The following is a 13,092-nucleotide window of genomic DNA, read 5'->3' as shown; positions in this document are numbered from 1 at the left end:
TTCGCAGAACGTGCATTCGCTTAGGCCTTCCGTATACCGAACCAAAGTTTATTTTCCACTTTTCCAGGGATTCGAGGCTCTTTTCTGTGATTTGAAGATGAAACGACATGCTGTGCTTCTGCGGAGCCTCCGCTTTGGTAATCGACCAGTCGGTCATCGGCACTGAGCGGCTTTGAACTTGGAGGTAAGAAATCAGCTGATTGGTTTCAAACTCCATATTTGGTATATAGCTGCGAGTCCTCAGCTTCGTTGTATCTCGCTGGCTGGAATGAGCTTGAGCTTCAAGTCCTCCCAGCTGCTCTTAATTTCGCCATTCGCGTTTATCAGAAGAGAGAACTATGAGAACTGTTCATCGCATTTGATTGCATGGTAATCGCGAACCACCTCGACCGAGTCGAAACCTGAAGATTGACCCTCCGGGCTTGCCATAACATGGTTGACGATTATACGAGACAGCAGTGCCACAATCTCCGACCATTTTTCGAGCACAGGTTTGCCGCGGTTGAAAGTTTTGTCTACCAGTGCCATTTACAGAAAGTGGTACGGGACCTCCTCACTAAATTGCTTGATAGGTTTGGAGGCAACCGCACCCTGATCTGAGATCTTGTGCTTCTTTGTTCCTTTGTTTTCCTGTCCGAACGGCTTGCTTTTTTTTGCTTCTGTCTTACAGGCGGTTTGGAATTCCAACCTTTTCCACCAACCTTTTCACAACTTGCCTTGTCAGCCTCATCTTTGGGATGAGCTTTACCTTCGGTCTCGTTCTTACGAATCCTGCCAAGGATAGCGAGAGACCTCTGGTAAAGCTTATGCCTCGTTCGACCTTTATTTACGTGTTTTTGCCCCATGGCTTTAACGGTCCACAGCTTTACCCTCAACTGCCAGGAACTCATCCTCAGCGGAAGACCCGATCATCACTATATCATGGATGACCGTTTGCTTGAATGTTTTTGTTTGTGTTCATTATCCATTCCGTACGGTCACCTGTCCCGATCAGGGAGTTGCGCATGTTGCCATGCGCGGTGACCAAGGAGGATTAAAGGCAAAATAACCTGTCGACCAGGGCAGTGCCCCATACCACGGTAAGGCCACCATTACAACCTGAGCCGGCCTGATATCAGGAGGGCTCCGTTAGAAGACAGCCTTATTTAGTCCTTCGGCTGCTAAACCCACCCAATAGGTACAAGTGGCATCACACCTTGGGTTGAGGAATTTTTTTCTAACGAAGTTTACGTCTTCGACCTGTGTGGTTCGCGGTAGATATCTATTCTCCTATCCACCACCTGGGGATGCGCCCTCTCCCCCGAGCGACGTAGCATGGAGTCAACCAATTTGTTTGCGTATCTGGACTAATTTGGTTCCACTCCACTCCTTTTTAAGATGAGATGTGATATGGATGCCATATGTTCTCATATTTGTCTAATAACCGACCGAAAAATTTCGATAATGTTCAAATTCGTCGTTATATTGATGAAAAGCGAAAGTCATCTTCAATTTGTAATTGTTTAGCACATCACCAAAAGTACGGCGCTCCACAACGTTGCAGTCTTATTTAGATGGTCACGCGCAAACTGCAATTTCTTGCTTCTATTCGTTTCTATTTAAATTTACCTGCCTCAGTACTTTTCGAACAGCTTCCGAATGGAAAGTCCTATCTAAACCCTTTTCGGCCTTTCCAGCTAACTTTGAAGCACTTGTTGCCGGATTTCTTCTTCACACTCTTTCTCCGTGAAAGTTGCAGCCTGCCGTCCCTTATTTACCATCTACTCGTACAGACATTTTCATACATATAGCGCTCAATAATGTGCTCAAGTGTTGACGAGCTTAAATGTACCACTTCAACTATTTTACGTTGCAAGATTCCTATTTTGAAATGCTTCAAAACTAATTCAAGCATTTCTATGCAAGTATTGGCCATGGGAATAAGTTTTCGTTCTTTCTTAGCCAAAGTTATGAATTATTTAAACAATTAAATAATAAATGATATTATGTGAAGTATGTGCCATTGGGAGCTACAACTTTACTCCATCGTTTAGGCAGCATAAGGATTCCTCTGACGAAAAATTAGAGTTCTTATGACTTGATCCATTCATTAACTCAGTTTGCAATGCTGTAGTGAAAAGTGAACCGCTCTCCAATAAGGGCTGACTGTAGTGTTCGGAACAGATGGTAATCCGAAGATGCAATGTCTGGGGAACACGGCGAGTGGGGCACGATTTCCCAATTCAGTCCCTCTAAATATTTCTGGACCGATTTAGCAACTTGTGGCCTGGCGTTGTCATGCAACAAAATCAGTTAGCATGTCTACTGTCCCATTCCGGCCGCTTTTCTTTCAGAGCTCAATTCAAACGCATTAGCTGAAGTCGCTAACGATCTCCAGTGAAGGTTTCTGTTGGTTTAAGGATTTCATAATAGATGACATCCTTCTGATCCCACCAGATGCACAACATAACCTTTAAAGCATGAATATTTTTTTTCACTGTCGTTGGACCCGGTTCACCTGACAGGCTCCATCTTTTTCGACGCTTAGGGTTATCATTATAGATCCAGTTTTCGTCGCCATTGACGATGCGATGCAGAAAACCTTTTCTTCTCTGCTGTTCAAGTAGCATCTCACACGTCACCAAACGTCTCTCGATATCCCATCGCATGCAAACGTTTACCGACGGTTGATCTGTCAAGATCCAACTCTTTATACATATCACCAAGCGTTCGACATGCGACTTCATCCAATAATGGTTTTAGTTGAGTATCTTCGATTTTTTTCGGTGCCCCTTCGCGATCTTTATCACTCACGTCGAAACCACTCTTTACAAGTTGTATTTGATGGAGCGTGATTAGCGTAAATTTTGATCAATATATGACACGTTACAGCTGCACTTTTCTTTAAAAGGTAGTAATGAAGTACAACTTCCCGAAAATGCTGTTTTTTCGGGACGAACATACGCTTCAAACGAATGTCAACTACAGCGATCGAGACCTCACATAGAAACCTTCAAATCACCAGAATATTATTAGACCGAACACTGAAATAATATCAGTAGCGATATATCTTGTATGAGGGCGGAAACTTATTACCATACCCAATAGTTTAAAGAAACATATGTTAAACTTAATATTGTTTTATGTCAAATTCTCTCATACTAAGAATACATTTTTTTTTTGTCGAATCTTGCCCCGGAAATAGCAATACTTTTAACTATATATAATATATGATTTAGACTAGTGAATTCTCTTTTCTTTTTGTTTGTATTGCATTACAATGAAATGTTTTTTTTTTAACTTTATGTTGAGAGATATAATGAAGCAAAATAAATAAGGTGCTTGCTTAATGTGTTTCTCAATTTTCGCAAAATATTATGAAATCGTGTCTGCAGCAAATAAGGTGTGAGTGACTGTATGTATAGTATATAAGTATATATATGTACACATATACATATATATACATATGCGTATGTTATGTTACTACTTTTATTCACTATTGGTTTAGTTTTTGATGAAAATGTTTTATAAATACGGCAACCGAAATTAAGCTCGAATAAAGTTGTTTTAAGCATTGAAAACACCATAAAATCCTCGAATTAAGCCCAAAACAAACGAATAAAACTTATAAAAGTAAAAAGCAATCGCTTGAATTCATAAAACAATATTGACTTAAAAGTAGCAGCAACAAAATAAATAAAACTCTCAAGTGGCGTTAGTCTTCTAGTATGTAAAAACTAGTAAAATTTGCATTTTTCACGAATAAGTATCCACCATCAATTCAATAAAAGCTTAATTTTGGTTAGCCGGTTTATAAGTATAGCTATCAAGTGCATAGCTGTAAGATGCATCTTTATTTAGAATTGACACCTTTAATTTTGTCATTAACGTTCAATTGACTCAATTTTTGTTGAAATATGTAAGACGTTTAAGCATATCTTAAACTAACCCTACATTTTTGATAAAATACAAGCCTTATTTCCGTTAAATAGTAAAAATGAGACTTTTAAATAAAGCCGTCTTCATATTTTTTATACAGGGTGGCTGATGAATTTTGCTACATTAAGAAACTCAAATAACTTTTTTTTTAGTGTATGGAATTCATTTATTTTTTTTTTCAAGTTGAAGGTCATTAAATTTTATTAAATGTAGCTTAACTAATATAGTTTTAAAAATAATTGAATTTAAATGCCCCCCATGCTCGTTGACACAAGTGCGGCATCTTAGTAAAAAGGTGTTCATTGCTGCTTTGAGAGTTGCGACAGGAATAGCCGCAATTGTTGCCCGAATGGATTGTTTTAGTTCATCCAAATTTGTTGGCTTTGTTTTATAAACTTCTTGTTTACATAAACCCCATAAGAAAAAGTCAGGTGCAGTAAGGTCAGGCGACCTGGGGGGCCAACGAAATTCGGAGTTTCTTGAAATCAGTTTATTGGAAATTTTCGTCGCAACTCTGTCATAACAGTCTGGGCTATGTGAGACGTTGCCCCATCTTGTTGAAACCACACAGAGTTGAAAGGAATTCTCTTTCGGCGTAGTTCTGGATAGAAAAATTCTTTCAGCATTTTCAAATAACGGTCTCCAGTAACCGTAACGGTGTGACCATTTTCTTCAAAAAACTAAGGCCCGACAATACAGCGTGAAGAAACCGCACACCACACTGTCACACGAAGAGGATGCAATTCCGTCTCGTGGAGTATCTGTGGGTTAGAAATACTCCATATTCGACAATTTTGTTTGTTCACATTGCCGTTTAAATCGAAATGGGCCTCATCAGACATGAAAAGGCAGTTTAACATGTTTTGGTCTTCTTCCACCATTTGCAGGATCTTCTGGCAAAATTCCAAGCGAATCGGCAAGTCTGCTGCATTCAGTTTGTTAACCATTTGAATTTTGTAGGGAAATAAGTCTAAATCTTTGTGCATTATTGTTTGCAAAGACTGTCGGCTGACACCAAGTTGAGCAGATAAGCTTCTTGTTGAAACCCTTGGATTGCTTTGTATAGCTGCAGCTACAGCAGCGATCGTTTCCTCCATCCGAACTGGTGGGTTTGGATGATAAGGCCTTCTTGCGACTGTTCCTTGCTCAGCAAAATTATTCACCAGTCTCATTATGGTCCATCTGCTCGGGGGATCACCGCCAAACATCCGCCTGTACCCTCTCTGTACCAAAACTACGAACTCCAGTGCGTGATAGCGGCGGACTATCCAAATTCTTGTTTGCGTGTCCCAGTTATCCATTTTAATAAATTTTAAAGATCAATCTGCAAATTAAAACAAAAATGGAACAGATAACTTAAAAAGAAAAAAAGTTATTCAATTTTTTTTTGGTAGCGGCTTTCATCAGCCACCCTGTATATTTATTTATATTTTGAAATTAGGAATTTCGTTGGTTACATTTTTCCAAAAAATTCTTTACATTTCAAGTTTGAGCTGCGAAAATTCATATTCAGATTCTGAAAAAATGGCACTGCCACAATTTCTTCTTCTTGATTGGAGCGCTAACCGCGTAAACGATTTTGGCCAAGTTGAACAAAGGGCGACGACAGTCGTTTGTTTCGTGTTAGCCGGCACCAATGCAAAGGAAACCTTCCTCTCCTATCACCAGTATCACCAGCAAGTGCCGCATCGAGTACTTTCAGCAACTACTTCAATTATAATTTACTTCCCTAATCATATTTTCCAAAAGACTTTTACTTATGTAACATATATACATATTTGAAAATCAAATGCTTAGTGAATATGACGGGGGAAAATAGAAAAAAGAGCTTTCCGTTATGTTTGGTAATGAGAGCAACATTATATGAGGGATATTGTCGAAGAAGAAAACGAACTTAGCAACAAGGTCGAGCGTTGTAAAAGTAAGCATAAAATGACAATAATCGTTCTATTTATTACAAATATCATAATTTTTGACCTATAAATAAAAAACTCCAATTAAATATTAGTGTGGGGAAAAAGAAACCCATAATTTTTCCGCAAAATTTTTGCGCAAATGGCTTAAAACTGTTTCATGGTCGATCTTTAACTCGTGGGCGATGCTACGACTATTAACATGCCGATCGATGCCTTCGATTATTTCTGCTAATTTATCGACATTTTCTTTAACATAAAAAATGCCTGAACGGAATCGATGAAACCAAAATTGCAAGTAATTAGCTTCCATTGTTAATACCCTATAACTCAAATGAATCAAACAAAAAACAGCAAACAAAATTTTTTTAGTGTTAAATGTCACCTTGAAAACAAGTACTAAATTTAAATTGTTTGATCGATACTTTACGAGATATCGATCACTACAGCCATCTACCGAAAAATTTATTTTTCCCCATCCTAATGTATAAAAATTTTTTTTTATTGTTAATTTAAACCAACATTTAGTATAAACGAAAAAAATTGGATTAATTATTTCCCTTTAAGGAAGTAGGGTTAAAATATTCGGTTACATTTTGAAGGTGTAACGCAGCGTAGTTAAATATATAGAAAAAACTTGAACAGTTATTTGTAGTGGGTGTCTAACTGATAAAAGTAATATATTTAAAACAAAACCAGCCATACAAATCTGACAATATCATACAAAACCTATTTAAAATGCAACTATTGTCATCATAAGTAAAAAGCAGAATTGAACTTGCGATAAAATAAATTCTTTTAAGCTCATAATGTCGAAATATTGTCATTAATTCTTTATAACCATAAACGAGCGAATACCCCAGAGGATCACGTAAGGAACTCGTAGCAGCAATATTTTTCCAACCAGCAATTGCACCACAAAGGATTGTTTTGTCTCTTATTTACCAGTTATTTATGGATTGCAACTGTTGATTTGAAAAAATTGTACGTGATGAACTTTAATTTCCCATTAAATGTTTGGACACAGTAAATATTTTAATTTTATAAAAATAGTATATTTTGCTAATTCACGCTGTATACAATAATCGTTTTATTAATTTTTCCGTTTCTTTACGAATAAAACAATCAACTCTTATAACTCCAACTGACCAAATAATCACCGCCGCATACATTAATGACCCACTGAATCATCACAACCAACTAAAACCACTTTCGCCATTATATCACCACTTGGCCTTTGTCTCTTACCATCAATATTGCGAAAAATAAATTTCGATAAAACATGCCCGCTTGGCTGATATGAAATATAACTTGGCGACAACTAATCACCGTTCTAATCGTGTTTTCATATCTGCACGTCGACGCAACAGGCAAAAACGGCTCCGGCGCCTCCGAAACTAAACACTGGCAGGATATGATCTCGAAGCCGCGTCAAACTATTGTCCAGTGGCATAGATTGAAACCGGAGTAAGAACATCAAACCAGAAAATATAGGAAAGAGAGAGCAAAACAGCCTCGATATAGGCTGAACCTCTAACTCATTACGTAAGCTAAGAAATCCGTGGACCAGCAGGGAAACAGGACGCAGTACTAACTAATCATCAAATAATCTTTTATCACTTATCAATTATGAAATGCAAAGAAACGTAAATGTTATTCTCGCTGTTTTGAATTGACGTTTGAAGTTGGCAGAGCAGTCGGATAAGCTTTGAGGATCTTAAATTGTGAATAGAGGAAAATAATACAGAATGACAGTAATAAGAAAAATACTATAAATTCATAGTTATGTATTTGAAGATACCATATAAATGAGACCAAACAAACTTGTAGAAGGTAACGCTTTTAAAGATTACCTTAACAAATACAAAATGAGGCTTCATAATATATTATTATTATTATGAGCAGATTCAGGACAGCGACCTGAAAGATCTATTTTGCATCATGATATAGTATATACAAATGTGTTTATGCAAAAATGCCTTCAGTTATATATACATGCATGCCCCAATATACATATGTACATGTGACAGGAAATATTTACATGCTAAAATTGACTGGTAAACCTATGCGATTTCATACAGGCAAAAAAAATCGCGAAAAACACAAAGTATTGCTAAAATCCACATTTGGGCGATGAATATAGAGGTTTGAAGTATTTTTCTTAACCATTAATGCAAGGGGAATCTATTAAAGTTGATATCAGTAGAACATCTAGTTTGCTTTTTTCTAGCGATTTGGTGGTTTCAATCTTAAGGTGATATGTTTCCTGTTTGTTTGATTATATTATAATTTAAATTTTGATATTCCAACCACCAAATTGCAAAAACAAAATCCAAAAAAAAAATTTGGTTTTTGTATATTGCTGTCACCTTGTTTAGATTCATCTTGCTAATATGCAATCGTTATCGTAAATATAGTGTTTCTTATTTTTTATCAATCGAAGAATATATACATATGTATGTATTTAAAATAGTAAAGCTTAGAATTTCGCATGTGGAGCTCATAATGTTTAGTTCATGAAATCATAGAGAAAATGTCAAAGGTTTGTGTGTAAGAGTTTCAATAAGAGCCATATGATTAAACTTACGAAATGTGAGATACATACATATGAGAAAGGCAATGTTTATATATTTGTACTTATTTAAATACAATACGAATCTACTCATATATGTATATAGTCCAGCGGGTAAGAAAATTTTCTAATCCTAAGTCTGGAATTTGACGTTAAGATTAATGCTGAAAACAGTGAACACCCTACGCAGTCCCTTACCGTGCACAAAAACGCACCCCCGAGAACAACTGCGTTCTTTAAATTACATATTTACACAATACGCCGGTTTGTGTGTGTATGTGTTTGGTTGTATCTACACAATGTTGCCATTGATATTTTTGCTTACACACATTTTCACACATCCGCGTTATCAGTTACAATTTTTCATTGTTTAATAAACCAAAGCCAAAAACCAACAAATGCAAATAGTTCATTTATCTATATTTAACATTATTCAACAGTATTTTTAAGCTATTTTAACAAAAATTATCATTTTTCTAGGTTTATTTTGTAAATGATTTCGAAATGTACTGCTTGGCAACGCTGTATGGTGAGAGAGCAATCAACTGAGTCGGTATTACGGGATTTTTTAAAAATCGTGAAATAAAATCTACGGTACTACGATACGGAAGGAAGGAATTTTTCATTTACATGGGGTTCTCATTAGTTTGATCGGAACAGCTGACTGGGGATTGCGTTTACGGTGTTCACTGCTTTCAGCATAAGTGTTTATAAAGCCTTGCACGATTAAATTACTTGGAATAAAAGTATATTAATTTATGTAAGTGTAAAATTATATTTTCCAGGGCCCATTTCAAAATTTCAATAATAGGAAAGAACAAAAATAAATCAGAAAAAGGTATTCACGTAGAAAAATATCAACGGTTGTTCTTCAAGAACAAAGACTTTTTGGACCTACTTAAATTTATTAAAAAAAATAGACTATTATTTTTTATTTACTATTATTATAAGGCGATCATCTCGAATACCTAGTTTAAATGCTATTTGTTTTATTTGTTCTAGTATATTATGTATAAAAATTAAATAATACCTACTGATGTGTCCCCTATAAACTCGGAAGGCACTTAAAAGAAATGTGTTGGTCCAAAATTTACTCTATAGGTGGCGTGAAGTCGAGATACTTCTTAAAAAAGTAGGTTATTTCACAACATTCCTGCTTTAATTATATTAACAAAAAACTTATAGATTGCCTAATAAAGGTCATCACTATTACTGGAAAATGCGAAGAAGAAGATACACTCTTGCATCGAGCTCAAATTGTACCCACAGTCGTTTTATTTCAAATGATTGCAGTTTCCTGCCCTTTTGCATTACGATGGCAATCAACAGATGGAGGCAAGTTTCTTCAAGTACGCGGATTAAATTTAGAAGACCGGTGTTGCTCGCAGGACTTGTTTTCACATATGTAGCTGCTTTCACTTATTGCATACAACTATACATGTACATATGTATGTATTTAACAGGATAGAGGTGTTACGCTGATAATTGGCCAAAAAAATAGTTGTGCTGAAATTCGTGGAGAGCACGGAAAATAAACCAACCAAAATGTCTAAAGAAAATATAAGAAAATTTGGTAAGTAATCATCTTTTCTATTTACGAATGTGACTATAGTCAATAATTGAAATTCGTGCAGTATTTAATTGGAAGTAGAGATAAAAGCAAGTTGCTTACAAGCTAAACAGATATAAACAAACTCGTTTAATGTGACTGCCGCATTAGCGAAAATGCTCGTCAGTTTTGAGTGAAAGCTCATAATGGCGACATTCATTCATGTGTAAGCTGATTTAAGCTGAGAAATTTGAACAAGAAAGATTGAACAAAATAAAATTGAGTTCACTTTACTTCATTAATAAAAAAAATGTAACAAATGGACCAAATTAAAAACGTGATGGGTTGCTAGGAGAAAAAAAGGGTTGGGTACGTAATGCTGTATGATACAATATTCTGTTTACAAAATGCTGTATACAAAATTCTGTATTTAAGAATTCTGTTTTATAGAATTCTGTATACGAAATTCTGTATTTCAAAATTCTGTAAAAAATATTCTGTATTGTCGAAATGCTGTATTGACGAAATTCTGTATTGACGAAATTTTGTATTGAATAAATTCTGTATTGACGAAATGCTGTAAGTAAATGATAAGAAATTCAACAAATTTTATAAAAAAAGTGCGCACTTTTTTTCTTCAGTTTCGATAGGATCTACCGCATTTTTGCGTAGAACTTACTTTTCGCGTGGGCGGCCTTCGGCCGCGCTTCAAAAAAATAACCCTCATCAGTCCAACTCTGGCTACGCAATCCACCGTATTTTTGCGTAGAACTCCTTTTCGCGTGGGCGGCCTTCGGCCGCGCTTCAAAAAAATAACCCTCATCAGTCCGACTCCGGCTATGCAATCCACCGTTTTTTTGCGTAGAACTCCTTTTTTCGTTGACGTTTGTCAACACAAAATTTGTTCAATACAGAATTTTGTTAATACAGAATTTCGTCAGTACAGAATTTCGTCAATACAGAATTTTTTTAAGACAGTACAGAATTTTGTTTTTACAGAATTTTGTAAATACAGAATTCTGTAAATACAGAATTTTGTCACTGCAGAATTTTGTTACGTTAATTTACAGTATTTCGTACGAAACGAATTTTGATATACAGCATTTTGTAGGGATCCCGAAAAAAAATTATTATAATATATATAGATATATTTACATAATTGCTGCGTACACCCTCTTTGTGTGTTTGGCCAAGCTCTTCCTGCTATTTGGGGTGTGCGTCTTGATGTTGTTTCACAAATGGATAGACCTACAGCTTCAAGGCGACTCCGAATGGCAGATATTTTTTATGAGGAGCTTTTTCATGGCAGAAATACACTCATAGGCTTGCAATTGCCTGCCGATGGGCGGCCGCTATTACAAAAACCTTTTTCTTCATTTTGGTCTTTTACCGATATTCAATCCAACGTTCTCTCCGAATTCACGCACCAACTCATTCGGCAAGGGCAGCCGAAAAAAAAATTATTATACGTGAATATTTGAAAAGAAATTCACGAATTTAAGCCTGATGACCTTAAAAACTAGTTTAGATGTCGTGTAGTGAAAATTATAATTATTTTCTGAAACTCATAACGCCACATACACGAAAATATAATAAGAGCCGGATAGGTCTGATATGATGGATGCCTAAAACTGTAAACGTTCAATTACGATGGGGAGCATAGATGTGAAGGCTTCACATATCCTTTTTCTCATTATCAGTCACAAAAGCAATATAGCCCCTGACTTACAGTTCAGAGAGAGAAATTTGAGCAAACTGACGAGAATGTACAGCAATGTGTCAATCATTTAAGTCGCTTCTACTTGCTTATATAACAACTGTTTTTTCGTAAAACTTTTTCCCTAAGTAATCCGACCTTAAAAAAGCATAGAAGTGGCGAATAGAAGGCCATTGCGCATTGCAATAAACTTCCATTATTTAGTAAATAAATGCATATATGCGAATTAAAGTTAGTCTTCAATAGAATCACAAATACTTTTCTTCCATTAACACTTTAAGACCGTCACTAAGGCAATAAAAATGAATAGGTTATGACACACGCTGATCAAGTGCCACGTTAAAATTTAAATATTACTCCAGCATTTTGTGGGTGCATAAATATTAACAGCGCAAAAAGAGTATCGCAAATCCTTCAAAAATTAAATGCAGTGTTTGCTAAAATAAAAACTGGATATTAAAAAAAAAGCTTCCAAGCGATACTTTAAAAAATTACTTTGTTGGGTAATACGTATAAGAATATTCAAAGTAAAAACATTACATGCGAAATGAAATAACTATTGGGCACAAGAAATACAGGAGGTATCCCTTTCAAAAAGTTTTTTCACAATATACAAAAAAATATACCTTTTAATAATTTTGATAAGACTTTGTCAAAAAAAACCTATGAAAGAAGAATTATAAACGAATTAGGGAATTAAGGCATACAGAACTTTAGAATCTATTGTATATATACGAGGTTTGTTAAAAAATAAGGTGAATTTTCAAATTTCGCGGGCTACGTACATTCTACTTTCGATTATTTTTATTTTTTTTGTGTTGGTACACTAGTACCGGAAATATGTTCACGGTTTTAGGAATATAGCATGATTAGTTTGTTTGTGAGAGACATAAATAAGACAAGTGTTTTTTTGTGTGTTCGGGGATTTCATCGAATAAAATTGATCAAAGAAGTTGCATCGAATTTTGTGTAAACAATGGAATTAAGTGCTCAAAACACTTGACAATGGCATACGGTGAGAGTACTCTGAGTCAAAACAATTTTTACAAGTGATATGAGCTTTTCACAGAAGGCCAAGAAGATGTGAATGACCACGCTAGCTCTGAATACCCTAGCGCATCAACAACCGATGGAAATGTTGAGAAAGTGAAGAATCGTCGAATCACAATTGGAACAGTTGCTGAGGATGTGGGCATATCGGTTCATGCCATGCAATCTTTTCGGAAATTTTGGTCATGAATTTTGACCAAAAGCAACGCCGCATGAGCATCACTCAGGAATTGTTAAATGACGTCAATGGTGATCCAGATTTGCTTAAAAGGTTCATGAGTATATGGTTATGACATCGAAACCAAAGCCCAATCGGCCCAATGGAAGAGTCCAGGAGAGCCAATGGCAGAAAATGGCAGAGAGAGTCGATGGC

General features: G+C 35.8%; 1 long non-coding RNA gene across 2 annotated transcripts in view; it reads left to right on the top strand.

The window, feature by feature from the left end:
- The window catches only part of LOC128869509 (uncharacterized), a 34,397-nt gene extending 24,009 nt beyond the window's left edge, over nucleotides 1–10,388 (top strand). Inside the window, exons 2-3 of one of the 2 annotated variants that reach the window (XR_008455325.1) lie at nucleotides 7,202–9,535; nucleotides 9,589–10,388. This is a non-coding gene — a long non-coding RNA (uncharacterized LOC128869509). Of the gene's footprint in view, nucleotides 1–7,201 lie in introns of both variants that reach the window. The other variant, XR_008455324.1, reaches the window with a different exon arrangement.
- The last annotated feature ends 2,704 nt before the right edge of the window (nucleotides 10,389–13,092 follow it).

This window comes from Anastrepha ludens, chromosome X (genome assembly GCF_028408465.1).
Source record: "Anastrepha ludens isolate Willacy chromosome X, idAnaLude1.1, whole genome shotgun sequence".
Lineage (NCBI taxonomy): Eukaryota > Metazoa > Arthropoda > Insecta > Diptera > Tephritidae > Anastrepha > Anastrepha ludens.
Note: the sequence above shows the minus strand (reverse complement) of the source record. Positions and strands in the feature narration are given on the sequence as shown.